Source organism: Phyllobates terribilis, unplaced genomic scaffold, assembly GCF_046119375.1.
Source record: "Phyllobates terribilis strain yellow unplaced genomic scaffold, ASM4611937v1 Scaffold_801__1_contigs__length_655404, whole genome shotgun sequence".
In the NCBI taxonomy this organism is placed as follows: Eukaryota; Metazoa; Chordata; class Amphibia; order Anura; family Dendrobatidae; genus Phyllobates; species Phyllobates terribilis.
In genome coordinates this window covers 144,720-170,594 of record NW_027363561.1, presented here as the reverse complement: position 1 = coordinate 170,594, position 25,875 = coordinate 144,720, and the positions used below count along the sequence as shown (strand labels likewise).

The 25,875-nt window shown below is 44.4% G+C and overlaps 15 non-coding genes and 1 pseudogene across 15 annotated transcripts; all 16 read left to right on the top strand.

Moving 5' to 3' along the window:
* Window positions 1–76: 76 nt before the first annotated feature.
* Window positions 77–267, top strand: LOC141240282 (U2 spliceosomal RNA). Its single transcript, XR_012305550.1, has one exon. It is a non-coding gene; the product is annotated as a U2 spliceosomal RNA (small nuclear RNA).
* Window positions 268–1,385: 1,118 nt separating this feature from the next.
* Window positions 1,386–1,576, top strand: LOC141240281 (U2 spliceosomal RNA). Its single transcript, XR_012305549.1, has one exon. It is a non-coding gene; the product is annotated as a U2 spliceosomal RNA (small nuclear RNA).
* A 1,121-nt stretch (window positions 1,577–2,697) lies between these two features.
* Window positions 2,698–2,888, top strand: LOC141240280 (U2 spliceosomal RNA). Its single transcript, XR_012305548.1, has one exon. It is a non-coding gene; the product is annotated as a U2 spliceosomal RNA (small nuclear RNA).
* A 1,118-nt stretch (window positions 2,889–4,006) lies between these two features.
* LOC141240279 (U2 spliceosomal RNA) lies at window positions 4,007–4,197 on the top strand. Its single transcript, XR_012305547.1, has one exon. It is a non-coding gene; the product is annotated as a U2 spliceosomal RNA (small nuclear RNA).
* Window positions 4,198–5,318: 1,121 nt separating this feature from the next.
* LOC141240278 (U2 spliceosomal RNA) lies at window positions 5,319–5,509 on the top strand. The gene has a single exon (XR_012305546.1). It is a non-coding gene; the product is annotated as a U2 spliceosomal RNA (small nuclear RNA).
* Window positions 5,510–6,627: 1,118 nt separating this feature from the next.
* LOC141240201 (U2 spliceosomal RNA) lies at window positions 6,628–6,818 on the top strand. The gene has a single exon (XR_012305488.1). It is a non-coding gene; the product is annotated as a U2 spliceosomal RNA (small nuclear RNA).
* Window positions 6,819–7,939: 1,121 nt separating this feature from the next.
* LOC141240277 (U2 spliceosomal RNA) lies at window positions 7,940–8,130 on the top strand. The gene has a single exon (XR_012305545.1). It is a non-coding gene; the product is annotated as a U2 spliceosomal RNA (small nuclear RNA).
* A 1,121-nt stretch (window positions 8,131–9,251) lies between these two features.
* LOC141240276 (U2 spliceosomal RNA) lies at window positions 9,252–9,442 on the top strand. Its single transcript, XR_012305544.1, has one exon. It is a non-coding gene; the product is annotated as a U2 spliceosomal RNA (small nuclear RNA).
* Window positions 9,443–10,563: 1,121 nt separating this feature from the next.
* On the top strand, window positions 10,564–10,754 carry LOC141240275 (U2 spliceosomal RNA). The gene has a single exon (XR_012305543.1). It is a non-coding gene; the product is annotated as a U2 spliceosomal RNA (small nuclear RNA).
* A 1,121-nt stretch (window positions 10,755–11,875) lies between these two features.
* LOC141240274 (U2 spliceosomal RNA) lies at window positions 11,876–12,066 on the top strand. The gene has a single exon (XR_012305542.1). It is a non-coding gene; the product is annotated as a U2 spliceosomal RNA (small nuclear RNA).
* Window positions 12,067–13,187: 1,121 nt separating this feature from the next.
* LOC141240272 (U2 spliceosomal RNA) lies at window positions 13,188–13,378 on the top strand. The gene has a single exon (XR_012305540.1). It is a non-coding gene; the product is annotated as a U2 spliceosomal RNA (small nuclear RNA).
* A 1,121-nt stretch (window positions 13,379–14,499) lies between these two features.
* Window positions 14,500–14,690, top strand: LOC141240271 (U2 spliceosomal RNA). The gene has a single exon (XR_012305539.1). It is a non-coding gene; the product is annotated as a U2 spliceosomal RNA (small nuclear RNA).
* Window positions 14,691–15,811: 1,121 nt separating this feature from the next.
* Window positions 15,812–16,002, top strand: LOC141240204 (U2 spliceosomal RNA). Its single transcript, XR_012305491.1, has one exon. It is a non-coding gene; the product is annotated as a U2 spliceosomal RNA (small nuclear RNA).
* A 1,115-nt stretch (window positions 16,003–17,117) lies between these two features.
* Window positions 17,118–17,308, top strand: LOC141240180 (U2 spliceosomal RNA). The gene has a single exon (XR_012305468.1). It is a non-coding gene; the product is annotated as a U2 spliceosomal RNA (small nuclear RNA).
* A 1,118-nt stretch (window positions 17,309–18,426) lies between these two features.
* Window positions 18,427–18,617, top strand: LOC141240270 (U2 spliceosomal RNA). Its single transcript, XR_012305538.1, has one exon. It is a non-coding gene; the product is annotated as a U2 spliceosomal RNA (small nuclear RNA).
* Window positions 18,618–24,727: 6,110 nt separating this feature from the next.
* LOC141240225 (U2 spliceosomal RNA) lies at window positions 24,728–24,938 on the top strand (annotated as a pseudogene).
* The last annotated feature ends 937 nt before the right edge of the window (window positions 24,939–25,875 follow it).

Below are 25,875 nucleotides of genomic sequence, written 5' to 3'. Positions count from 1 at the left end.
AGTCCAGGAGCTCATCTCCACAAATGGACTTTTCAGGATCCTTGGGTGGCTCCGTAGTTTGAAACCAATTCTGGTTATCGCTTCTCGGCCTTTTGGCTAAGATCAAGTGTAGTATCTGTTCTTATCAGTTTAATATCTGATACGTCCCCTATCTGGGGACCATATATTAAATGGATTTTTAGAACAGGGAGATGGAAAAAGAGCTTGCTCTGTCCACTCCACGCATTGACCTGGTATTGCAGTATCTCCAGGACCGGTGCACCCCTTCTTTAATGCAGTTTCTAAAATCAGAAAGAATTGAATTCAATGTTTTTTGTTCATTTTGCTTGTTTGTCGGATTTTGGGATGGACTCTTTGGCTTTGCTTTTCTTCTCCTCATTGGATTTTTCATGTTCAAAGTTGCAGAAGCCAGATTACAAGCTCATTTTGGTTCAACTTCAGCAACTGTGCATTGCATTGCCATGTAATGTAATGAAATGCTATCTTTCTAGCTCTCCCTTTTTACTTCCTTTTGGATAAACAGACATATTAGGCAAGCATTTTGGAGCTTTCACCTAAATAACTACAGGTGGTGAGATAAGCTGCACAATATAATTGACCTTTCAGTATATTGTTGCACACACACCATCTATTAAGCAAATGCCCTTGTTATCAACAGCAGCCTTTTAAACTCACCTGAGCTAACAGGTATGTGCGCTGGTTACTCTGCTGCGCTTAAAATTTCTTTTTTGGTTTGCTACAATGCCTTTTCTGAAACGTTGTCTCCCTCTGCTGGAACACTGACTTCTTTCATTTAATGCCTGCAGACTATAAAAGAGAACCCAACCCAAAAAGTTTGGTTGATTAGTCTGTGGCATTCTGTTAAACTGTTGCTTATGGCGGTCTCTGTGAGCTTCTCAGCGACATTCAGCCAGCCAGGTATCCTGCCTGCAGTAGATGGAATGTGGCAATGGAACGCTGGCTGCGCGTGTCATAATAGGCTCTGAGCCTTTATATACCTGTGCACAGCAGCAGCCACCTTCAGTCTGCTGCTGGACAGCCAGCAGCAGCAGCAGCAGCAGGAGAGGTATGTAATCAGCAGCCCTCCTGCTAAGGGTAGACAGCTGCTCGTTCCACCCCACCCCCCGCCTTAATTGGTTCTCCTCCCTTCCAACGGTGTTGAGGCGGGTGGGAACAGCAGGGGGTGAAGGTGCTGTGTTTAAAGAGGTGGAGTTATGCAGATCTAAAACGCGTGGATTGCAGCAGCAGCAAGCCGAAAAGTGCAGGCATGTAAGGGATCTAGAGGTTGACAACATGTCTTCTTAACGGGAGTCCAGGAGCTCATCTCCACAAATGGACTTTTCAGGATCCTTGGGTGGCTCCGTAGTTTGAAACCAATTCTGGTTATCGCTTCTCGGCCTTTTGGCTAAGATCAAGTGTAGTATCTGTTCTTATCAGTTTAATATCTGATACGTCCCCTATCTGGGGACCATATATTAAATGGATTTTTAGAACAGGGAGATGGAAAAAGAGCTTGCTCTGTCCACTCCACGCATTGACCTGGTATTGCAGTATCTCCAGGACCGGTGCACCCCTTCTTTAATGCAGTTTCTAAAATCAGAAAGAATTGAATTCAATGTTTTTTGTTCATTTTGCTTGTTTGTCGGATTTTGGGATGGACTCTTTGGCTTTGCTTTTCTTCTCCTCATTGGATTTTTCATGTTCAAAGTTGCAGAAGCCAGATTACAAGCTCATTTTGGTTCAACTTCAGCAACTGTGCATTGCATTGCCATGTAATGTAATGAAATGCTATCTTTCTAGCTCTCCCTTTTTACTTCCTTTTGGATAAACAGACATATTAGGCAAGCATTTTGGAGCTTTCACCTAAATAACTACAGGTGGTGAGATAAGCTGCACAATATAATTGACCTTTCAGTATATTGTTGCACACACACCATCTATTTAGCAAATGCCCTTGTTATCAACAGCAGCCTTTTAAACTCACCTGAGCTAACAGGTATGTGCGCTGGTTACTCTGCTGCGCTTAAAATTTCTTTTTTGGTTTGCTACAATGCCTTTTCTGAAACGTTGTCTCCCTCTGCTGGAACACTGACTTCTTTCATTTAATGCCTGCAGACTATAAAAGAGAACCCAACCCAAAAAGTTTGGTTGATTAGTCTGTGGCATTCTGTTAAACTGTTGCTTATGGCGGTCTCTGTGAGCTTCTCAGCGACATTCAGCCAGCCAAATATCCTGCCTGCAGTAGATGGAATGTGGCAATGGAACGCTGGCTGCGCGTGTCATAATAGGCTCTGAGCCTTTATATACCTGTGCACAGCAGCAGCCACCTTCAGTCTGCTGCTGGACAGCCAGCAGCAGCAGCAGCAGCAGCAGGAGAGGTATGTAATCAGCAGCCCTCCTGCTAAGGGTAGACAGCTGCTCGTTCCACCCCACCCCCCGCCTTAATTGGTTCTCCTCCCTTCCAACGGTGTTGAGGCGGGTGGGAACAGCAGGGGGTGAAGGTGCTGTGTTTAAAGAGGTGGAGTTATGCAGATCTAAAACGCGTGGATTGCAGCAGCAGCAAGCCGAAAAGTGCAGGCATGTAAGGGATCTAGAGCTTGACAACATGTCTTCTTAACGGGAGTCCAGGAGCTCATCTTCACAAATGGACTTTTCAGGATCCTTGGGTGGCTCCGTAGTTTGAAACCAATTCTGGTTATCGCTTCTCGGCCTTTTGGCTAAGATCAAGTGTAGTATCTGTTCTTATCAGTTTAATATCTGATACGTCCCCTATCTGGGGACCATATATTAAATGGATTTTTAGAACAGGGAGATGGAAAAAGAGCTTGCTCTGTCCACTCCACGCATTGACCTGGTATTGCAGTATCTCCAGGACCGGTGCACCCCTTCTTTAATGCAGTTTCTAAAATCAGAAAGAATTGAATTCAATGTTTTTTGTTCATTTTGCTTGTTTGTCGGATTTTGGGATGGACTCTTTGGCTTTGCTTTTCTTCTCCTCATTGGATTTTTCATGTTCAAAGTTGCAGAAGCCAGATTACAAGCTCATTTTGGTTCAACTTCAGCAACTGTGCATTGCATTGCCATGTAATGTAATGAAATGCTATCTTTCTAGCTCTCCCTTTTCACTTCCTTTTGGATAAACAGACATATTAGGCAAGCATTTTGGAGCTTTCACCTAAATAACTACAGGTGGTAAGATAAGCTGCACAATATAATTGACCTTTCAGTATATTGCTGCACACACACCATCTATTTAGCAAATGCCCTTGTTATCAACAGCAGCCTTTTAAACTCACCTGAGCTAACAGGTATGTGCGCTGGTTACTCTGCTGCGCTTAAAATTTCTTTTTTGGTTTGCTACAATGCCTTTTCTGAAACGTTGTCTCCCTCTGCTGGAACACTGACTTCTTTCATTTAATGCCTGCAGACTATAAAAGAGAACCCAACCCAAAAAGTTTGGTTGATTAGTCTGTGGCATTCTGTTAAACTGTTGCTTATGGCGGTCTCTGTGAGCTTCTCAGCGACATTCAGCCAGCCAGGTATCCTGCCTGCAGTAGATGGAATGTGGCAATGGAACGCTGGCTGCGCGTGTCATAATAGGCTCTGAGCCTTTATATACCTGTGCACAGCAGCAGCCACCTTCAGTCTGCTGCTGGACAGCCAGCAGCAGCAGCAGCAGCAGGAGAGGTATGTAATCAGCAGCCCTCCTGCTAAGGGTAGACAGCTGCTCGTTCCACCCCACCCCCCGCCTTAATTGGTTCTCCTCCCTTCCAACGGTGTTGAGGCGGGTGGGAACAGCAGGGGGTGAAGGTGCTGTGTTTAAAGAGGTGGAGTTATGCAGATCTAAAACGCGTGGATTGCAGCAGCAGCAAGCCGAAAAGTGCAGGCATGTAAGGGATCTAGAGGTTGACAACATGTCTTCTTAACGGGAGTCCAGGAGCTCATCTCCACAAATGGACTTTTCAGGATCCTTGGGTGGCTCCGTAGTTTGAAACCAATTCTGGTTATCGCTTCTCGGCCTTTTGGCTAAGATCAAGTGTAGTATCTGTTCTTATCAGTTTAATATCTGATACGTCCCCTATCTGGGGACCATATATTAAATGGATTTTTAGAACAGGGAGATGGAAAAAGAGCTTGCTCTGTCCACTCCACGCATTGACCTGGTATTGCAGTATCTCCAGGACCGGTGCACCCCTTCTTTAATGCAGTTTCTAAAATCAGAAAGAATTGAATTCAATGTTTTTTGTTCATTTTGCTTGTTTGTCGGATTTTGGGATGGACTCTTTGGCTTTGCTTTTCTTCTCCTCATTGGATTTTTCATGTTCAAAGTTGCAGAAGCCAGATTACAAGCTCATTTTGGTTCAACTTCAGCAACTGTGCATTGCATTGCCATGTAATGTAATGAAATGCTATCTTTCTAGCTCTCCATTTTTACTTCCTTTTGGATAAACAGACATATTAGGCAAGCATTTTGGAGCTTTCACCTAAATAACTACAGGTGGTGAGATAAGCTGCACAATATAATTGACCTTTCAGTATATTGTTGCACACACACCATCTATTTAGCAAATGCCCTTGTTATCAACAGCAGCCTTTTAAACTCACCTGAGCTAACAGGTATGTGCGCTGGTTACTCTGCTGCGCTTAAAATTTCTTTTTTGGTTTGCTACAATGCCTTTTCTGAAACGTTGTCTCCCTCTGCTGGAACACTGACTTCTTTCATTTAATGCCTGCAGACTATAAAAGAGAACCCAACCCAAAAAGTTTGGTTGATTAGTCTGTGGCATTCTGTTAAACTGTTGCTTATGGCGGTCTCTGTGAGCTTCTCAGCGACATTCAGCCAGCCAGGTATCCTGCCTGCAGTAGATGGAATGTGGCAATGGAACGCTGGCTGCGCGTGTCATAATAGGCTCTGAGCCTTTATATACCTGTGCACAGCAGCAGCCACCTTCAGTCTGCTGCTGGACAGCCAGCAGCAGCAGCAGCAGCAGCAGGAGAGGTATGTAATCAGCAGCCCTCCTGCTAAGGGTAGACAGCTGCTCGTTCCACCCCATCCCCCGCCTTAATTGGTTCTCCTCCCTTCCAACGGTGTTGAGGCGGGTGGGAACAGCAGGGGGTGAAGGTGCTGTGTTTAAAGAGGTGGAGTTATGCAGATCTAAAACGCGTGGATTGCAGCAGCAGCAAGCCGAAAAGTGCAGGCATGTAAGGGATCTAGAGGTTGACAACATGTCTTCTTAACGGGAGTCCAGGAGCTCATCTCCACAAATGGACTTTTCAGGATCCTTGGGTGGCTCCGTAGTTTGAAACCAATTCTGGTTATCGCTTCTCGGCCTTTTGGCTAAGATCAAGTGTAGTATCTGTTCTTATCAGTTTAATATCTGATACGTCCCCTATCTGGGGACCATATATTAAATGGATTTTTAGAACAGGGAGATGGAAAAAGAGCTTGCTCTGTCCACTCCACGCATTGACCTGGTATTGCAGTATCTCCAGGACCGGTGCACCCCTTCTTTAATGCAGTTTCTAAAATCAGAAAGAATTGAATTCAATGTTTTTTGTTCATTTTGCTTGTTTGTCGGATTTTGGGATCGACTCTTTGGCTTTGCTTTTCTTCTCCTCATTGGATTTTTCATGTTCAAAGTTGCAGAAGCCAGATTACAAGCTCATTTTGGTTCAACTTCAGCAACTGTGCACTGCATTGCCATGTAATGTAATGAAATGCTATCTTTCTAGCTCTCCCTTTTTACTTCCTTTTGGATAAACAGACATATTAGGCAAGCATTTTGGAGCTTTCACCTAAATAACTACAGGTGGTGAGATAAGCTGCACAATATAATTGACCTTTCAGTATATTGTTGCACACACACCATCTATTTAGCAAATGCCCTTGTTATCAACAGCAGCCTTTTAAACTCACCTGAGCTAACAGGTATGTGCGCTGGTTACTCTGCTGCGCTTAAAATTTCTTTTTTGGTTTGCTACAATGCCTTTTCTGAAACGTTGTCTCCCTCTGCTGGAACACTGACTTCTTTCATTTAATGCCTGCAGACTATAAAAGAGAACCCAACCCAAAAAGTTTGGTTGATTAGTCTGTGGCATTCTGTTAAACTGTTGCTTATGGCGGTCTCTGTGAGCTTCTCAGCGACATTCAGCCAGCCAGGTATCCCGCCTGCAGTAGACGGAATGTGGCAATGGAACGCTGGCTGCGCGTGTCATAATAGGCTCTGAGCCTTTATATACCTGTGCACAGCAGCAGCCACCTTCAGTCTGCTGCTGGACAGCCAGCAGCAGCAGCAGCAGCAGGAGAGGTATGTAATCAGCAGCCCTCCTGCTAAGGGTAGACAGCTGCTCGTTCCACCCCACCCCCCGCCTTAATTGGTTCTCCTCCCTTCCAACGGTGTTGAGGCGGGTGGGAACAGCAGGGGGTGAAGGTGCTGTGTTTAAAGAGGTGGAGTTATGCAGATCTAAAACGCGTGGATTGCAGCAGCAGCAAGCCGAAAAGTGCAGGCATGTAAGGGATCTAGAGGTTGACAACATGTCTTCTTAACGGGAGTCCAGGAGCTCATCTCCACAAATGGACTTTTCAGGATCCTTGGGTGGCTCCGTAGTTTGAAACCAATTCTGGTTATCGCTTCTCGGCCTTTTGGCTAAGATCAAGTGTAGTATCTGTTCTTATCAGTTTAATATCTGATACGTCCCCTATCTGGGGACCATATATTAAATGGATTTTTAGAACAGGGAGATGGAAAAAGAACTTGCTCTGTCCACTCCACGCATTGACCTGGTATTGCAGTATCTCCAGGACCGGTGCACCCCTTCTTTAATGCAGTTTCTAAAATCAGAAAGAATTGAATTCAATGTTTTTTGTTCATTTTGCTTGTTTGTCGGATTTTGGGATGGACTCTTTGGCTTTGCTTTTCTTCTCCTCATTGGATTTTTCATGTTCAAAGTTGCAGAAGCCAGATTACAAGCTCATTTTGGTTCAACTTCAGCAACTGTGCATTGCATTGCCATGTAATGTAATGAAATGCTATCTTTCTAGCTCTCCCTTTTTACTTCCTTTTGGATAAACAGACATATTAGGCAAGCATTTTGGAGCTTTCACCTAAATAACTGCAGGTGGTGAGATAAGCTGCACAATATAATTGACCTTTCAGTATATTGTTGCACACACACCATCTATTTAGCAAATGCCCTTGTTATCAACAGCAGCCTTTTAAACTCACCTGAGCTAACAGGTATGTGCGCTGGTTACTCTGCTGCGCTTAAAATTTCTTTTTTGGTTTGCTACAATGCCTTTTCTGAAACGTTGTCTCCCTCTGCTGGAACACTGACTTCTTTCATTTAATGCCTGCAGACTATAAAAGAGAACCCAACCCAAAAAGTTTGGTTGATTAGTCTGTGGCATTCTGTTAAACTGTGGCTTATGGCGGTCTCTGTGAGCTTCTCAGCGACATTCAGCCAGCCAGGTATCCTGCCTGCAGTAGATGGAATGTGGCAATGGAACGCTGGCTGCGCGTGTCATAATAGGCTCTGAGCCTTTATATACCTGTGCACAGCAGCAGCCACCTTCAGTCTGCTGCTGGACAGCCAGCAGCAGCAGCAGCAGCAGCAGGAGAGGTATGTAATCAGCAGCCCTCCTGCTAAGGGTAGACAGCTGCTCGTTCCACCCCACCCCCCGCCTTAATTGGTTCTCCTCCCTTCCAACGGTGTTGAGGCGGGTGGGAACAGCAGGGGGTGAAGGTGCTGTGTTTAAAGAGGTGGAGTTATGCAGATCTAAAACGCGTGGATTGCAGCAGCAGCAAGCCGAAAAGTGCAGGCATGTAAGGTATCTAGAGGTTGACAACATGTCTTCTTAACGGGAGTCCAGGAGCTCATCTCCACAAATGGACTTTTCAGGATCCTTGGGTGGCTCCGTAGTTTGAAACCAATTCTGGTTATCGCTTCTCGGCCTTTTGGCTAAGATCAAGTGTAGTATCTGTTCTTATCAGTTTAATATCTGATACGTCCCCTATCTGGGGACCATATATTAAATGGATTTTTAGAACAGGGAGATGGAAAAAGAGCTTGCTCTGTCCACTCCACGCATTGACCTGGTATTGCAGTATCTCCAGGACCGGTGCACCCCTTGTTTAATGCAGTTTCTAAAATCAGAAAGAATTGAATTCAATGTTTTTTGTTCATTTTGCTTGTTTGTCGGATTTTGGGATGGACTCTTTGGCTTTGCTTTTCTTCTCCTCATTGGATTTTTCATGTTCAAAGTTGCAGAAGCCAGATTACAAGCTCATTTTGGTTCAACTTCAGCAACTGTGCATTGCATTGCCATGTAATGTAATGAAATGCTATCTTTCTAGCTCTCCCTTTTTACTTCCTTTTGGATAAACAGACATATTAGGCAAGCATTTTGGAGCTTTCACCTAAATAACTACAGGTGGTGAGATAAGCTGCACAATATAATTGACCTTTCAGTATATTGTTGCACACACACCATCTATTTAGCAAATGCCCTTGTTATCAACAGCAGCCTTTTAAACTCACCTGAGCTAACAGGTATGTGCGCTGGTTACTCTGCTGCGCTTAAAATTTCTTTTTTGGTTTGCTACAATGCCTTTTCTGAAACGTTGTCTCCCTCTGCTGGAACACTGACTTCTTTCATTTAATGCCTGCAGACTATAAAAGAGAACCCAACCCAAAAAGTTTGGTTGATTAGTCTGTGGCATTCTGTTAAACTATTGCTTATGGCGGTCTCTGTGAGCTTCTCAGCGACATTCAGCCAGCCAGGTATCCTGCCTGCAGTAGATGGAATGTGGCAATGGAACGCTGGCTGCGCGTGTCATAATAGGCTCTGAGCCTTTATATACCTGTGCACAGCAGCAGCCACCTTCAGTCTGCTGCTGGACAGCCAGCAGCAGCAGCAGCAGCAGCAGGAGAGGTATGTAATCAGCAGCCCTCCTGCTAAGGGTAGACAGCTGCTCGTTCCACCCCACCCCCCGCCTTAATTGGTTCTCCTCCCTTCCAACGGTGTTGAGGCGGGTGGGAACAGCAGGGGGTGAAGGTGCTGTGTTTAAAGAGGTGGAGTTATGCAGATCTAAAACGCGTGGATTGCAGCAGCAGCAAGCCGAAAAGTGCAGGCATGTAAGGGATCTAGAGGTTGACAACATGTCTTCTTAACGGGAGTCCAGGAGCTCATCTCCACAAATGGACTTTTCAGGATCCTTGGGTGGCTCCGTAGTTTGAAACCAATTCTGGTTATCGCTTCTCGGCCTTTTGGCTAAGATCAAGTGTAGTATCTGTTCTTATCAGTTTAATATCTGATACGTCCCCTATCTGGGGACCATATATTAAATGGATTTTTAGAACAGGGAGATGGAAAAAGAGCTTGCTCTGTCCACTCCACGCATTGACCTGGTATTGCAGTATCTCCAGGACCGGTGCACCCCTTCTTTAATGCAGTTTCTAAAATCAGAAAGAATTGAATTCAATGTTTTTTGCTCATTTTGCTTGTTTGTCGGATTTTGGGATGGACTCTTTGGCTTTACTTTTCTTCTCCTCATTGGATTTTTCATGTTCAAAGTTGCAGAAGCCAGATTACAAGCTCATTTTGGTTCAACTTCAGCAACTGTGCATTGCATTGCCATGTAATGTAATGAAATGCTATCTTTCTAGCTCTCCCTTTTTACTTCCTTTTGGATAAACAGACATATTAGGCAAGCATTTTGGAGCTTTCACCTAAATAACTACAGGTGGTGAGATAAGCTGCACAATATAATTGACCTTTCAGTATATTGTTGCACACACACCATCTATTTAGCAAATGCCCTTGTTATCAACAGCAGCCTTTTAAACTCACCTGAGCTAACAGGTATGTGCGCTGGTTACTCTGCTGCGCTTAAAATTTCTTTTTTGGTTTGCTACAATGCCTTTTCTGAAACGTTGTCTCCCTCTGCTGGAACACTGACTTCTTTCATTTAATGCCTGCAGACTATAAAAGAGAACCCAACCCAAAAAGTTTGGTTGATTAGTCTGTGGCATTCTGTTAAACTATTGCTTATGGCGGTCTCTGTGAGCTTCTCAGCGACATTCAGCCAGCCAGGTATCCTGCCTGCAGTAGATGGAATGTGGCAATGGAACGCTGGCTGCGCGTGTCATAATAGGCTCTGAGCCTTTATATACCTGTGCACAGCAGCAGCCACCTTCAGTCTGCTGCTGGACAGCCAGCAGCAGCAGCAGCAGCAGCAGGAGAGGTATGTAATCAGCAGCCCTCCTGCTAAGGGTAGACAGCTGCTCGTTCCACCCCACCCCCCGCCTTAATTGGTTCTCCTCCCTTCCAACGGTGTTGAGGCGGGTGGGAACAGCAGGGGGTGAAGGTGCTGTGTTTAAAGAGGTGGAGTTATGCAGATCTAAAACGCGTGGATTGCAGCAGCAGCAAGCCGAAAAGTGCAGGCATGTAAGGGATCTAGAGGTTGACAACATGTCTTCTTAACGGGAGTCCAGGAGCTCATCTCCACAAATGGACTTTTCAGGATCCTTGGGTGGCTCCGTAGTTTGAAACCAATTCTGGTTATCGCTTCTCGGCCTTTTGGCTAAGATCAAGTGTAGTATCTGTTCTTATCAGTTTAATATCTGATACGTCCCCTATCTGGGGACCATATATTAAATGGATTTTTAGAACAGGGAGATGGAAAAAGAGCTTGCTCTGTCCACTCCACGCATTGACCTGGTATTGCAGTATCTCCAGGACCGGTGCACCCCTTCTTTAATGCAGTTTCTAAAATCAGAAAGAATTGAATTCAATGTTTTTTGCTCATTTTGCTTGTTTGTCGGATTTTGGGATGGACTCTTTGGCTTTGCTTTTCTTCTCCTCATTGGATTTTTCATGTTCAAAGTTGCAGAAGCCAGATTACAAGCTCATTTTGGTTCAACTTCAGCAACTGTGCATTGCATTGCCATGTAATGTAATGAAATGCTATCTTTCTAGCTCTCCCTTTTTACTTCCTTTTGGATAAACAGACATATTAGGCAAGCATTTTGGAGCTTTCACCTAAATAACTACAGGTGGTGAGATAAGCTGCACAATATAATTGACCTTTCAGTATATTGTTGCACACACACCATCTATTTAGCAAATGCCCTTGTTATCAACAGCAGCCTTTTAAACTCACCTGAGCTAACAGGTATGTGCGCTGGTTACTCTGCTGCGCTTAAAATTTCTTTTTTGGTTTGCTACAATGCCTTTTCTGAAACGTTGTCTCCCTCTGCTGGAACACTGACTTCTTTCATTTAATGCCTGCAGACTATAAAAGAGAACCCAACCCAAAAAGTTTGGTTGATTAGTCTGTGGCATTCTGTTAAACTGTTGCTTATGGCGGTCTCTGTGAGCTTCTCAGCGACATTCAGCCAGCCAGGTATCCTGCCTGCAGTAGATGGAATGTGGCAATGGAACGCTGGCTGCGCGTGTCATAATAGGCTCTGAGCCTTTATATACCTGTGCACAGCAGCAGCCACCTTCAGTCTGCTGCTGGACAGCCAGCAGCAGCAGCAGCAGCAGCAGGAGAGGTATGTAATCAGCAGCCCTCCTGCTAAGGGTAGACAGCTGCTCGTTCCACCCCACCCCCCGCCTTAATTGGTTCTCCTCCCCTCCAACGGTGTTGAGGCGGGTGGGAACAGCAGGGGGTGAAGGTGCTGTGTTTAAAGAGGTGGAGTTATGCAGATCTAAAACGCGTGGATTGCAGCAGCAGCAAGCCGAAAAGTGCAGGCATGTAAGGGATCTAGAGGTTGACAACATGTCTTCTTAACGGGAGTCCAGGAGCTCATCTCCACAAATGGACTTTTCAGGATCCTTGGGTGGCTCCGTAGTTTGAAACCAATTCTGGTTATCGCTTCTCGGCCTTTTGGCTAAGATCAAGTGTAGTATCTGTTCTTATCAGTTTAATATCTGATACGTCCCCTATCTGGGGACCATATATTAAATGGATTTTTAGAACAGGGAGATGGAAAAAGAGCTTGCTCTGTCCACTCCACGCATTGACCTGGTATTGCAGTATCTCCAGGACCGGTGCACCCCTTCTTTAATGCAGTTTCTAAAATCAGAAAGAATTGAATTCAATGTTTTTTGTTCATTTTGCTTGTTTGTCGGATTTTGGGATGGACTCTTTGGCTTTGCTTTTCTTCTCCTCATTGGATTTTTCATGTTCAAAGTTGCAGAAGCCAGATTACAAGCTCATTTTGGTTCAACTTCAGCAACTGTGCATTGCATTGCCATGTAATGTAATGAAATGCTATCTTTCTAGCTCTCCCTTTTTACTTCCTTTTGGATAAACAGACATATTAGGCAAGCATTTTGGAGCTTTCACCTAAATAACTACAGGTGGTGAGATAAGCTGCACAATATAATTGACCTTTCAGTATATTGTTGCACACACACCATCTATTTAGCAAATGCCCTTGTTATCAACAGCAGCCTTTTAAACTCACCTGAGCTAACAGGTATGTGCGCTGGTTACTCTGCTGCGCTTAAAATTTCTTTTTTGGTTTGCTACAATGCCTTTTCTGAAACGTTGTCTCCCTCTGCTGGAACACTGACTTCTTTCATTTAATGCCTGCAGACAATAAAAGAGAACCCAACCCAAAAAGTTTGGTTGATTAGTCTGTGGCATTCTGTTAAACTGTTGCTTATGGCGGTCTCTGTGAGCTTCTCAGCGACATTCAGCCAGCCAGGTATCCTGCCTGCAGTAGATGGAATGTGGCAATGGAACGCTGGCTGCGCGTGTCATAATAGGCTCTGAGCCTTTATATACCTGTGCACAGCAGCAGCCACCTTCAGTCTGCTGCTGGACAGCCAGCAGCAGCAGCAGCAGCAGCAGGAGAGGTATGTAATCAGCAGCCCTCCTGCTAAGGGTAGACAGCTGCTCGTTCCACCCCACCCCCCGCCTTAATTGGTTCTCCTCCCTTCCAACGGTGTTGAGGCGGGTGGGAACAGCAGGGGGTGAAGGTGCTGTGTTTAAAGAGGTGGAGTTATGCAGATCTAAAACGCGTGGATTGCAGCAGCAGCAAGCCGAAAAGTGCAGGCATGTAAGGGATCTAGAGGTTGACAACATGTCTTCTTAACGGGAGTCCAGGAGCTCATCTCCACAAATGGACTTTTCAGGATCCTTGGGTGGCTCCGTAGTTTGAAACCAATTCTGGTTATCGCTTCTCGGCCTTTTGGCTAAGATCAAGTGTAGTATCTGTTCTTATCAGTTTAATATCTGATACGTCCCCTATCTGGGGACCATATATTAAATGGATTTTTAGAACAGGGAGATGGAAAAAGAGCTTGCTCTGTCCACTCCACGCATTGACCTGGTATTGCAGTATCTCCAGGACCGGTGCACCCCTTCTTTAATGCAGTTTCTAAAATCAGAAAGAATTGAATTCAATGTTTTTTGTTCATTTTGCTTGTTTGTCGGATTTTGGGATGGACTCTTTGGCTTTGCTTTTCTTCTCCTCATTGGATTTTTCATGTTCAAAGTTGCAGAAGCCAGATTACAAGCTCATTTTGGTTCAACTTCAGCAACTGTGCATTGCATTGCCATGTAATGTAATGAAATGCTATCTTTCTAGCTCTCCCTTTTTACTTCCTTTTGGATAAACAGACATATTAGGCAAGCATTTTGGAGCTTTCACCTAAATAACTACAGGTGGTGAGATAAGCTGCACAATATAATTGACCTTTCAGTATATTGTTGCACACACACCATCTATTTAGCAAATGCCCTTGTTATCAACAGCAGCCTTTTAAACTCACCTGAGCTAACAGGTATGTGCGCTGGTTACTCTGCTGCGCTTAAAATTTCTTTTTTGGTTTGCTACAATGCCTTTTCTGAAACGTTGTCTCCCTCTGCTGGAACACTGACTTCTTTCATTTAATGCCTGCAGACTATAAAAGAGAACCCAACCCAAAAAGTTTGGTTGATTAGTCTGTGGCATTCTGTTAAACTGTTGCTTATGGCGGTCTCTGTGAGCTTCTCAGCGACATTCAGCCAGCCAGGTATCCTGCCTGCAGTAGATGGAATGTGGCAATGGAACGCTGGCTGCACGTGTCATAATAGGCTCTGAGCCTTTATATACCTGTGCACAGAAGCAGCCACCTTCAGTCTGCTGCTGGACAGCCAGCAGCAGCAGCAGCAGCAGCAGGAGAGGTATGTAATCAGCAGCCCTCCTGCTAAGGGTAGACAGCTGCTCGTTCCACCCCACCCCCCGCCTTAATTGGTTCTCCTCCCTTCCAACGGTGTTGAGGCGGGTGGGAACAGCAGGGGGTGAAGGTGCTGTGTTTAAAGAGGTGGAGTTATGCAGATCTAAAACGCGTGGATTGCAGCAGCAGCAAGCCGAAAAGTGCAGGCATGTAAGGGATCTAGAGGTTGACAACATGTCTTCTTAACGGGAGTCCAGGAGCTCATCTCCACAAATGGACTTTTCAGGATCCTTGGGTGGCTCCGTAGTTTGAAACCAATTCTGGTTATCGCTTCTCGGCCTTTTGGCTAAGATCAAGTGTAGTATCTGTTCTTATCAGTTTAATATCTGATACGTCCCCTATCTGGGGACCATATATTAAATGGATTTTTAGAACAGGGAGATGGAAAAAGAGCTTGCTCTGTCCACTCCACGCATTGACCTGGTATTGCAGTATCTCCAGGACCGGTGCACCCCTTCTTTAATGCAGTTTCTAAAATCAGAAAGAATTGAATTCAATGTTTTTTGTTCATTTTGCTTGTTTGTCGGATTTTGGGATGGACTCTTTGGCTTTGCTTTTCTTCTCCTCATTGGATTTTTCATGTTCAAAGTTGCAGAAGCCAGATTACAAGCTCATTTTGGTTCAACTTCAGCAACTGTGCATTGCATTGCCATGTAATGTAATGAAATGCTATCTTTCTAGCTCTCCCTTTTTACTTCCTTTTGGATAAACAGACATATTAGGCAAGCATTTTGGAGCTTTCACCTAAATAACTACAGGTGGTGAGATAAGCTGCACAATATAATTGACCTTTCAGTATATTGTTGCACACACACCATCTATTTAGCAAATGCCCTTGTTATCAACAGCAGCCTTTTAAACTCACCTGAGCTAACAGGTATGTGCGCTGGTTACTCTGCTGCGCTTAAAATTTCTTTTTTGGTTTGCTACAATGCCTTTTCTGAAACGTTGTCTCCCTCTGCTGGAACACTGACTTCTTTCATTTAATGCCTGCAGACTAGAAAAGAGAACCCAACCCAAAAAGTTTGGTTGATTAGTCTGTGGCATTCTGTTAAACTGTTGCTTATGGCGGTCTCTGTGAGCTTCTCAGCGACATTCAGCCAGCCAGGTATCCTGCCTGCAGTAGATGGAATGTGGCAATGGAACGCTGGCTGCGCGTGTCATAATAGGCTCTGAGCCTTTATATACCTGTGCACAGCAGCAGCCACCTTCAGTCTGCTGCTGGACAGCCAGCAGCAGCAGCAGCAGCAGCAGGAGAGGTATGTAATCAGCAGCCCTCCTGCTAAGGGTAGACAGCTGCTCGTTCCACCCCACCCCCCGCCTTAATTGGTTCTCCTCCCTTCCAACGGTGTTGAGGCGGGTGGGAACAGCAGGGGGTGAAGGTGCTGTGTTTAAAGAGGTGGAGTTATGCAGATCCAAAACGCGTGGATTGCAGCAGCAGCAAGCCGAAAAGTGCAGGCATGTAAGGGATCTAGAGGTTGACAACATGTCTTCTTAACGGGAGTCCAGGAGCTCATCTCCACAAATGGACTTTTCAGGATCCTTGGGTGGCTCCGTAGTTTGAAACCAATTCTGGTTATCGCTTCTCGGCCTTTTGGCTAAGATCAAGTGTAGTATCTGTTCTTATCAGTTTAATATCTGACACGTCTCCTATCTGGGGACCATATATTAAATGGATTTTTAGAACAGGGAGATGGAAAAAGAGCTTGCTCTGTCCACTCCACGCATTGACCTGGTATTGCAGTATCTCCAGGACCGGTGCACCCCTTCTTTAATGCAGTTTCTAAAATCAGAAAGAATTGAATTCAATGTTTTTTGTTCATTTTGCTTGTTTGTCAGATTTTGGGATGGACTCTTTGGCTTTGCTTTTCTTCTCCTCATTGGATTTTTCATGTTCAAAGTTGCAGAAGCCAGATTACAAGCTCATTTTGGTTCAACTTCAGCAACTGTGCATTGCATTGCCATGTAATGTAATGAAATGCTATCTTTCTAGCTCTCCCTTTTTACTTCCTTTTGGATAAACAGACATATTAGGCAAGCATTTTGGAGCTTTCACCTAAATAACTACAGGTGGTGAGATAAGCTGCACAATATAATTGACCTTTCAGTATATTGTTGCACACACACCATCTATTTAGCAAATGCCCTTGTTATCAACAGCAGCCTTTTAAACTCACCTGAGCTAACAGGTATGTGCGCTGGTTACTCTGCTGCGCTTAAAATTTCTTTTTTGGTTTGCTACAATGCCTTTTCTGAAACGTTGTCTCCCTCTGCTGGAACACTGACTTCTTTCATTTAATGCCTGCAGACTATAAAAGAGAACCCAACCCAAAAAGTTTGGTTGATTAGTCTGTGGCATTCTGTTAAACTGTTGCTTATGGCGGTCTCTGTGAGCTTCTCAGCGACATTCAGCCAGCCAGGTATCCTGCCTGCAGTAGATGGAATGTGGCAATGGAACGCTGGCTGCGCGTGTCATAATAGCCTCTGAGCCTTTATATACCTGTGCACAGCAGCAGCCACCTTCAGTCTGCTGCTGGACAGCCAGCAGCAGCAGCAGCAGGAGAGGTATGTAATCAGCAGCCCTCCTGCTAAGGGTAGACAGCTGCTCGTTCCACCCCACCCCCCACCTTAATTGGTTCTCCTCCCTTCCAACGGTGTTGAGGCGGGTGGGAACAGCAGGGGGTGAAGGTGCTGTGTTTAAAGAGGTGGAGTTATGCAGATCTAAAACGCGTGGATTGCAGCAGCAGCAAGCCGAAAAGTGCAGGCATGTAAGGGATCTAGAGGTTGACAACATGTCTTCTTAACGGGAGTCCAGGAGCTCATCTCCACAAATGGACTTTTCAGGATCCTTGGGTGGCTCCGTAGTTTGAAACCAATTCTGGTTATCGCTTCTCGGCCTTTTGGCTAAGATCAAGTGTAGTATCTGTTCTTATCAGTTTAATATCTGATACGTCCCCTATCTGGGGGCCATATATTAAATGGATTTTTAGAACAGGGAGATGGAAAAAGAGCTTGCTCTGTCCACTCCACGCATTGACCTGGTATTGCAGTATCTCCAGGACCGGTGCACCCCTTCTTTAATGCAGTTTCTAAAATCAGAAAGAATTGAATTCAATGTTTTTTGTTCATTTTGCTTGTTTGTCGGATTTTGGGATGGACTCTTTGGCTTTGCTTTTCTTCTCCTCATTGGATTTTTCATGTTCAAAGTTGCAGAAGCCAGATTACAAGCTCATTTTGGTTCAACTTCAGCAACTGTGCATTGCATTGCCATGTAATGTAATGAAATGCTATCTTTCTAGCTCTCCCTTTTTACTTCCTTTTGGATAAACAGACATATTAGGCAAGCATTTTGGAGCTTTCACCTAAATAACTACAGGTGGTGAGATAAGCTGCACAATATAATTGACCTTTCAGTATATTGTTGCACACACACCATCTATTTAGCAAATGCCCTTGTTATCAACAGCAGCCTTTTAAACTCACCTGAGCTAACAGGTATGTGCGCTGGTTACTCTGCTGCGCTTAAAATTTCTTTTTTGGTTTGCTACAATGCCTTTTCTGAAACGTTGTCTCCCTCTGCTGGAACACTGACTTCTTTCATTTAATGCCTGCAGACTATAAAAGAGAACCCAACCCAAAAAGTTTGGTTGATTAGTCTGTGGCATTCTGTTAAACTGTTGCTTATGGCGGTCTCTGTGAGCTTCTCAGCGACATTCAGCCAGCCAGGTATCCTGCCTGCAGTAGATGGAATGTGGCAATGGAACGCTGGCTGCGCATGTCATAATAGGCTCTGAGCCTTTATATACCTGTGCACAGCAGCAGCCACCTTCAGTCTGCTGCTGGACAGCCAGCAGCAGCAGCAGCAGCAGGAGAGGTATGTAATCAGCAGCCCTCCTGCTAAGGGTAGACAGCTGCTCGTTCCACCCCACCCCCCGCCTTAATTGGTTCTCCTCCCTTCCAACGGTGTTGAGGCGGGTGGGAACAGCAGGGGGTGAAGGTGCTGTGTTTAAAGAGGTGGAGTTATGCAGATCTAAAACGCGTGGATTGCAGCAGCAGGAAGCCGAAAAGTGCAGGCATGTAAGGGATCTAGAGGTTGACAACATGTCTTCTTAACGGGAGTCCAGGAGCTCATCTCCACAAATGGACTTTTCAGGATCCTTGGGTGGCTCCGTAGTTTGAAACCAATTCTGGTTATCGCTTCTCGGCCTTTTGGCTAAGATCAAGTGTAGTATCTGTTCTTATCAGTTTAATATCTGATACGTCCCCTATCTGGGGACCATATATTAAATGGATTTTTAGAACAGGGAGATGGAAAAAGAGCTTGCTCTGTCCACTCCACGCATTGACCTGGTATTGCAGTATCTCCAGGACCGGTGCACCCCTTCTTTAATGCAGTTTCTAAAATCAGAAAGAATTGAATTCAATGTTTTTTGTTCATTTTGCTTGTTTGTCGGATTTTGGGATGGACTCTTTGGCTTTGCTTTTCTTCTCCTCATTGGATTTTTCATGTTCAAAGTTGCAGAAGCCAGATTACAAGCTCATTTTGGTTCAACTTCAGCAACTGTGCATTGCATTGCCATGTAATGTAATGAAATGCTATCTTTCTAGCTCTCCCTTTTTACTTCCTTTTGGATAAACAGACATATTAGGCAAGCATTTTGGAGCTTTCACCTAAATAACTACAGGTGGTGAGATAAGCTGCACAATATAATTGACCTTTCAGTATATTGTTGCACACACACCATCTATTTAGCAAATGCCCTTGTTATCAACAGCAGCCTTTTAAACTCACCTGAGCTAACAGGTATGTGCGCTGGTTACTCTGCTGCGCTTAAAATTTCTTTTTTGGTTTGCTACAATGCCTTTTCTGAAACGTTGTCTCCCTCTGCTGGAACACTGACTTCTTTCATTTAATGCCTGCAGACTATAAAAGAGAACCCAACCCAAAAAGTTTGGTTGATTAGTCTGTGGCATTCTGTTAAACTGTTGCTTATGGCGGTCTCTGTGAGCTTCTCAGCGACATTCAGCCAGCCAGGTATCCTGCCTGCAGTAGATGGAATGTGGCAATGGAACGCTGGCTGCGCGTGTCATAATAGGCTCTGAGCCTTTATATACCTGTGCACAGCAGCAGCCACCTTCAGTCTGCTGCTGGACAGCCAGCAGCAGCAGCAGCAGCAGCAGGAGAGGTATGTAATCAGCAGCCCTCCTGCTAAGGGTAGACAGCTGCTCGTTCCACCCCACCCCCCGCCTTAATTGGTTCTCCTCCCTTCCAACGGTGTTGAGGCGGGTGGGAACAGCAGGGGGTGAAGGTGCTGTGTTTAAAGAGGTGGAGTTATGCAGATCTAAAACGCGTGGATTGCAGCAGCAGCAAGCCGAAAAGTGCAGGCATGTAAGGGATCTAGAGGTTGACAACATGTCTTCTTAACGGGAGTCCAGGAGCTCATCTCCACAAATGGACTTTTCAGGATCCTTGGGTGGCTCCGTAGTTTGAAACCAATTCTGGTTATCGCTTCTCGGCCTTTTGGCTAAGACCAAGTATCTTGTCTGGGGTCCTTGAGTGTTTTCCCTTGGCCTTCCGGCATCGCCATCTTGATGGCTTAAGCCGGTTGCTGCTTTAGGGGGAGAACGAGGAGGAACGAGAGAGTGATCATAATGGGCGTGAAGATACGCTATGCTGGGACCGATGACAATCGGGTTCGCAATGCATTCCGCATTGAAGTTGATGCTGCTGTCAGAGAGCGTTTCAATCTGTCGTATATGGTGCACGAGGTGATCTTCAAAATCCTGGAAGTGACAAGAGAAAACATCGTCTGCCTGCAGGAATCCCGGAAAGAAGGACGGTATGTCTTGGTGTTGCAATCTATGGCGGCTTGCCGGAACCTGTATAAGAAGTTGAGGGAGCAGGAGAAGAATCCAACCTTGCATGGTTTGACTTTTACAGTCTTGTACTCCAAAGGTGATGTTCCCCTAGTCATATTTATGTATAATCCCTTTGTGCACGAACATGACATTGCGACTTTTCTTAAGAGGCATTGTGACTTTGTGAGCAACAGTCACAAAATCATGAACGAGGAGAACTTATGGACTGGCAAATACAGATATTTTGTCAGATTTGGGGAAAGTTTTTCGGAGCCTGGAGGTGTTCATTACCCTCCCCAAAGTTTCTCTATCGGGAGAGATAGGGGTATTCTCTTCTTTCCTGAGGCCCCAGTTTTTTGCAGGAAATGTAAGAAGTACGGACACTTACAAGAGGTTTGTACTGCTGTGCCTGTTTGCTCCAAGTGCAACCAAAGTGGGCATGTTGCTAAGGACTGTACCAATCCAATTGTTTGCAATGCTTGTGGTATGGAGGGGCATGCCTTTAAGGATTGTACTCGTCGTGCGAACGAGGGCAAGGCAAGGGCATACTCTGAGGTGGTCTCGAACTCTCTGAGGCCTAAGAGTGTGGCACCTGAGGCCGCAGTTTCTTCCAGGGTGAAGGTAGTGGAACAGCGTGTGGAGACTGCTCCAGTGAGGGCGTCTGCTGACCTACTGGTGGAGCCCGGGAGAGTGGAAGAGGTTCTGGCAGCTGAGATGGACATTTCTTCCTATCAGGGGGGTTTCATTGACTCCTTTTGTGAAGAACGTGAGGGAGCCTTGGAAATCCCAGGGGACCCGGCTCTCAGTTGGAGCAGTGAAAGTATGGATGAAGAGGGAGCTGGAGGTCAAGGAGACTTCACTGAGACTGGGGTGAGGTCTTCTGAGGAACCGGACCGCGCTAAGAATAAAAGGGCCCGGTTGTCTGAACCATCAAGTAGCCAATGCGTGGCAAGTCCGGTGAGTGAGCGGGATTACCCAGTGGTTTCTCTTTCTCCTGCGTCAACGGCTTACCTGGAGGAGAATTTGGAGTCCACTATCTTTCAGCTAAGTGGGAGTTCGCCGGATGACAAAGGATAAGGAAGGCATGTTTTTTTTGCTGAGACTGGTGTTTCTGTTTTTTGAGCCAAAGAATGGTCTCTAAACCAAATTGGGACATTGCGTCCCTTAATGTAAGACTTTTAAAGTCTAGAGTTAGAAGATCTGTGATTCTGGACTTCTTACATAACCATTCTTTTGATATTATGTGTCTACAGGAGTGTGGTATAGAAGAACCCCTGGAAGACGCTGATTGGCCATATGGCCAGCATATCTGGTCTGGCTCTAGTGGGAATAAAAATGATGGAGTTGGGATAGTATTAAATAATAGAAATTTTGTTTTTGAATATTATAAGGTAATAGAGGTGGGTCGTTGCATCTCTGCAGTTGTGTGTGGGAGGGGGTGGAAAGTTAAAATTATAAATATTTATGGTCCTACAAAAAAGAAGACAGGTTAAGTTTATTAGATAAATTATGTTTAGAATTACCTGGTAGGATCCCTGTGATAGTAACAGGTGATTTTAACTGTGTAACTGAGGGGAAAGTTGATGCCTCAGGAAAAAAATTGGCAAACATTATTTCTGATTTTTTCTTTTTTGATGCTGCTGAGGTTTATTTGGGGAAGCCACCACCACCAACCTATAAAGCTGACAGGGGTGGGATAACATCTAGGATTGATAGGATGTTTTTTTCTAAAAATATAATATGTGATGGTTTTTCTCAATTTTCAGTTCCTTTTTCGGACCATGTGTGCCTGAAAGGTGAGTTTAGAGGGGATTTAAGGCGGGTGCATGGGAGAGGTGTGTGGAAATTGAATGTGAGTTTGCTTGAGGATGAGAGAATTGTGAATGATTTTAAGAAAAAATATAGTTGGTGTAAATCTCAAAAGAGTAAGTTTGAAAGTGTGTTGGTGTGGTGGGATTGGATGAAGTATGAAGTGCAAAAGTTTTTTCGTCGATGGGGCTATAAAAAGGCTGCCATGGTTAGGAGTCAATATAAAGATTTAATGATGAGGGTGGAATGGCTGGAGAAAATGAGGATGTGTGGTGTGGATGTGGATGATTTGTTAAGAAGTGCGAGAGAGGATTTGAAGAGGACTTTGGAGAGGAAGGGAAGGGAAATAATTTTTAGGTCAAAGGTGGTCCATCTTGATAAAGATGAAAAGTGTTCAAGATATTTCTTTAAAAAAATAAATGGTAAGAAGGAGGGTATGGAGGAGATTTTTGATGTGGGTGGTGTTTGTGTGAGTGGGGAGGATGTAATGAAGGAAGTGGTCACGTTTTATGCTGAGTTGTTTGGCAGGAAGTGGGTGGATGAGAGTTTGAAAGAAGAAGTGCTTAAGACTTTGGATTGTAAGGTGGATAAGGATGGATGTTCTGGTCTATGTGAGGCAGTGATTGAGGAGGAAGTTAAGAAAGCGGTGTTTGGTGCAAGGAAAAATGTGACGCCTGGGAAGGATGGTTTGCCTGTGGAGCTATATGTTATGATGTGGGAAGTGATGGGTATGGATTTAGTGGAAGTGTGTCAGTTTATGTGGGAGAATGGGATGCTTGCGGGTTCAATGAAGGAGGGAGTGGTGGTCTTAATCCATAAGAAAGGGGATAAAAGGTGTTTGAGTAATTGGAGGCCAATTACGCTTCTGAACGCCGATTACAAGGTATTCAGTAAAATTTTGGCGTGTCGGATGCGTGTGGTTGTAGCTGATGTGATTGGTAAAGATCAAGTGTGTGCAGTGCCTGGTAGATGTATGACGGATAATCTGTGTCTTTTAAGAGATGTGTTGTGGGATTGTAAAGTAAGAAAGCAGAAGTGTATGGTGATGGCTGTTGACTTTGAAAAGGCGTTTGATCGCGTGTCTCATGTGTTTCTATTTGAGGTTTTGCGTAGAATGGGTTTTCCGGAGAAATTTGTGCGTGCCGTGAGAGGATTGTATGGGGAGGTGGTGAGTGAATTTCTGGTGAATGGGTTTTTGAGTGAGAAAGTGTGTATTAGGTCTGGTGTGAGGCAAGGTTGTCCCATTTCACCGGTATTATTTGTGTGTGTGATTGAGCCACTGCTGTGTATGATTCGGAAAGAGAAAGTGGTGCGTGGTTTGTTAGTGCCAGGGAGTGGTGGAATGACTGTGAAAGTCTTAGGATATATGGATGATGTAGTAGTGGTGAGTGAGAGTGTGGCCTCTATGGAGAGAGTAAAATTGTTGTTGAATTTTTTTTGTGGCGCGTCAGCGTTTCGTGTGAATTGGAACAAATGCATGTTTAAATGTTTTGGTGACAATAGGATTAAGATGGATGGTGTGGCTGGTGTGGATGGTGCAATTAAAGTGTTGGGAGTTTTTTTTAATGATGATTTGAAAGGTTATGAGAGTTGGGATGAATGTGGTGAGCGGATTGTGCGGAAGATGAATTTTTGGAAGTTACGTTCTTTGTCTTTGGTAGGGAAGGTTCTTATTATTAAGGCTGTTATTCTCCCTATTTTGCTTTATGTTTCTTGTATTTTTCCAGTGCCCTATAGGAAAATTAAAAAAGTGGAGAAACTAATTTTTGTGTTTTTTTGGGGCAGTAGGATGGAAAGACTTAAGAGAGAGATTTTGTTTAAGCAATATTTGTATGGGGGACTGAAGTTTCCGAATATTGAAGTGTTTCTAACATTGCATTTTATTAAGACTACGGTCATTTTGATTGGGAAGAATAATAAAGGGGCATTTATGTGTAAGTATTTGGCTGGATGGATGCTGTATGGTCTGAATTGGGTGAAGCGTGATAAGAATGTGCCTGTTGCTTTTAAGTGTCCTGAGTGGTATGGTTTGATTGAGAAGTTTGTGAGGAAGAATGATTTGTTAGCAGTTGCAATGAAAGACTTTATGTTGGTTAAGAAGGTGATGGGGAAGATGTGTGTGAATGAGTGTGAGAGTAATGTGGTGGGATTGCGTTCTATGGAAGTTGCGCGGGTATGGAAGAAGTTAAGCATTCAAGGTGTGTCGAATAGACAGCGAGATATAGTATGGATGGGCCTTCATAATATTTTGCCAGTGAGGGATTTTCAGAAGAAAAGAGATCTCATAAGATCTGCAGTATGTCCAAGGGATGGTTGTGGAGCGAATGAGACGGTGAGGCACCTTATGTGGGATTGTAATTTTGCGTATGATGTGTGGAAAGGTGTGGGTGGACTGTGTAAAGGGGTTGCTGGTGTGAAGTTTATTGATTGGAGAGTGGCTATGTTTGGTTTTGGTGCTAGTCGTCGTGGCCTTGAAAGGATGATGTGGTTTATTATGGTGTGTGTGCAGGAGAGCTTGTGGGATGTGAGAAATTTGTGTGTGTTTAAAAGAGTAAATTTAACAGTAAATGATTGTATTAGGTTGATCTTAGCAAGACTATATGTAATCTATTTGTGGGATACAAGAGAAGGTAGTGGTGGTGGAACAGATTCTGAAGGTGTGTGGAAATACCTTAAGTGGCAGGATATGGTTAAATACCGTTGATAATTTTTCTGGAAATTTCTCTGGCATAGGATTACTTGTTTGTATTTTTGTTGAATAATACTTTAATAAAGAAACCACAATGATGTTTATGAAGTGGCAGTATAACTTATGACGAAGTCTGGTTAACTGTTTGCTTATATCTAAACCTGAGTGGTTTTAAAAAAAAAAAAAAAAAAAAAATCTGTTCTTATCAGTTTAATATCTGATACGTCCCCTATCTGGGGACCATATATTAAATGGATTTTTAGAACAGGGAGATGGAAAAAGAGCTTGCTCTGTCCACTCCACGCATTGACCTGGTATTGCAGTATCTCCAGGACCGGTGCACCCCTTCTTTAACCCCTTAATAACATCTGACGTACTAATACGCGTCTGTGCCCTGGGACTTAAGAGCCAGACCCGTATTAGTACGTCATGGCGATCGCGCGCGCACACAGGCTGTGCGGGCGCGATCGCCGCCGGGTGTCAGCTGATTGTCACAGCTGACACCCGGTACTATGTGCAGGGAGCGGTCACGCACCGCTCCCAGCACATTAACCCCCGCGATGCTGCGATCGAAGTCGATCGAAGTCGATCGCGGCATTGCGGGGGCAAGGGGAGGTGATCGCCGATACTCACCTCCTCTTCCGGCTTCCAGCGCAGTCTGCAAAGGCTTCCCGGGTGTTGCCATGACGACCCGATGTCGTCATGACAACATCCGGGTCACCAGAGAGCAGGAAGATTGCTTGGACATGCGCAGTGCATCTCCAAGCAATCTTCACACTGTGCACTTCTGACAGCCTTCATGGCATAGGGATGGTGCTCCATTCCTGTGCCATGCAGGCGATCAGAAAAAAAAAAGTGAAAGTCCCAGAGTGGGACAAAGTAATAAAGTGTATAAACTGTGTGAAAGTGGAAAAAAAAAAAAAAAAAAATGTGCAAAAATATTATAAAAAAATAAAAAAAATAATACACCAAAAATAAAAATATAATGTACCCATCAATAAATATTATTATAAAAAAAATAAAAAAAAAACAATAAAAGTACACATATTTGGTATCGCCGCGTCCGGAACAACCTGACCTATAAAACTGTCCCACTAGTTAACCCCTTCAGTGAACACGGTAAAAAAAAAAAAAAAAAAACCAAGCAAAAAACAATGCTTTATCACCATACCGCCAAACAAAAAGTGGAATAACACGCGATCAAAAAGACGCATATAAATAAAAATGATACCGCTGAAAACGTCATCTCGTCCCGCAAAAAACAAGCCGCCATATAGCTCCATCA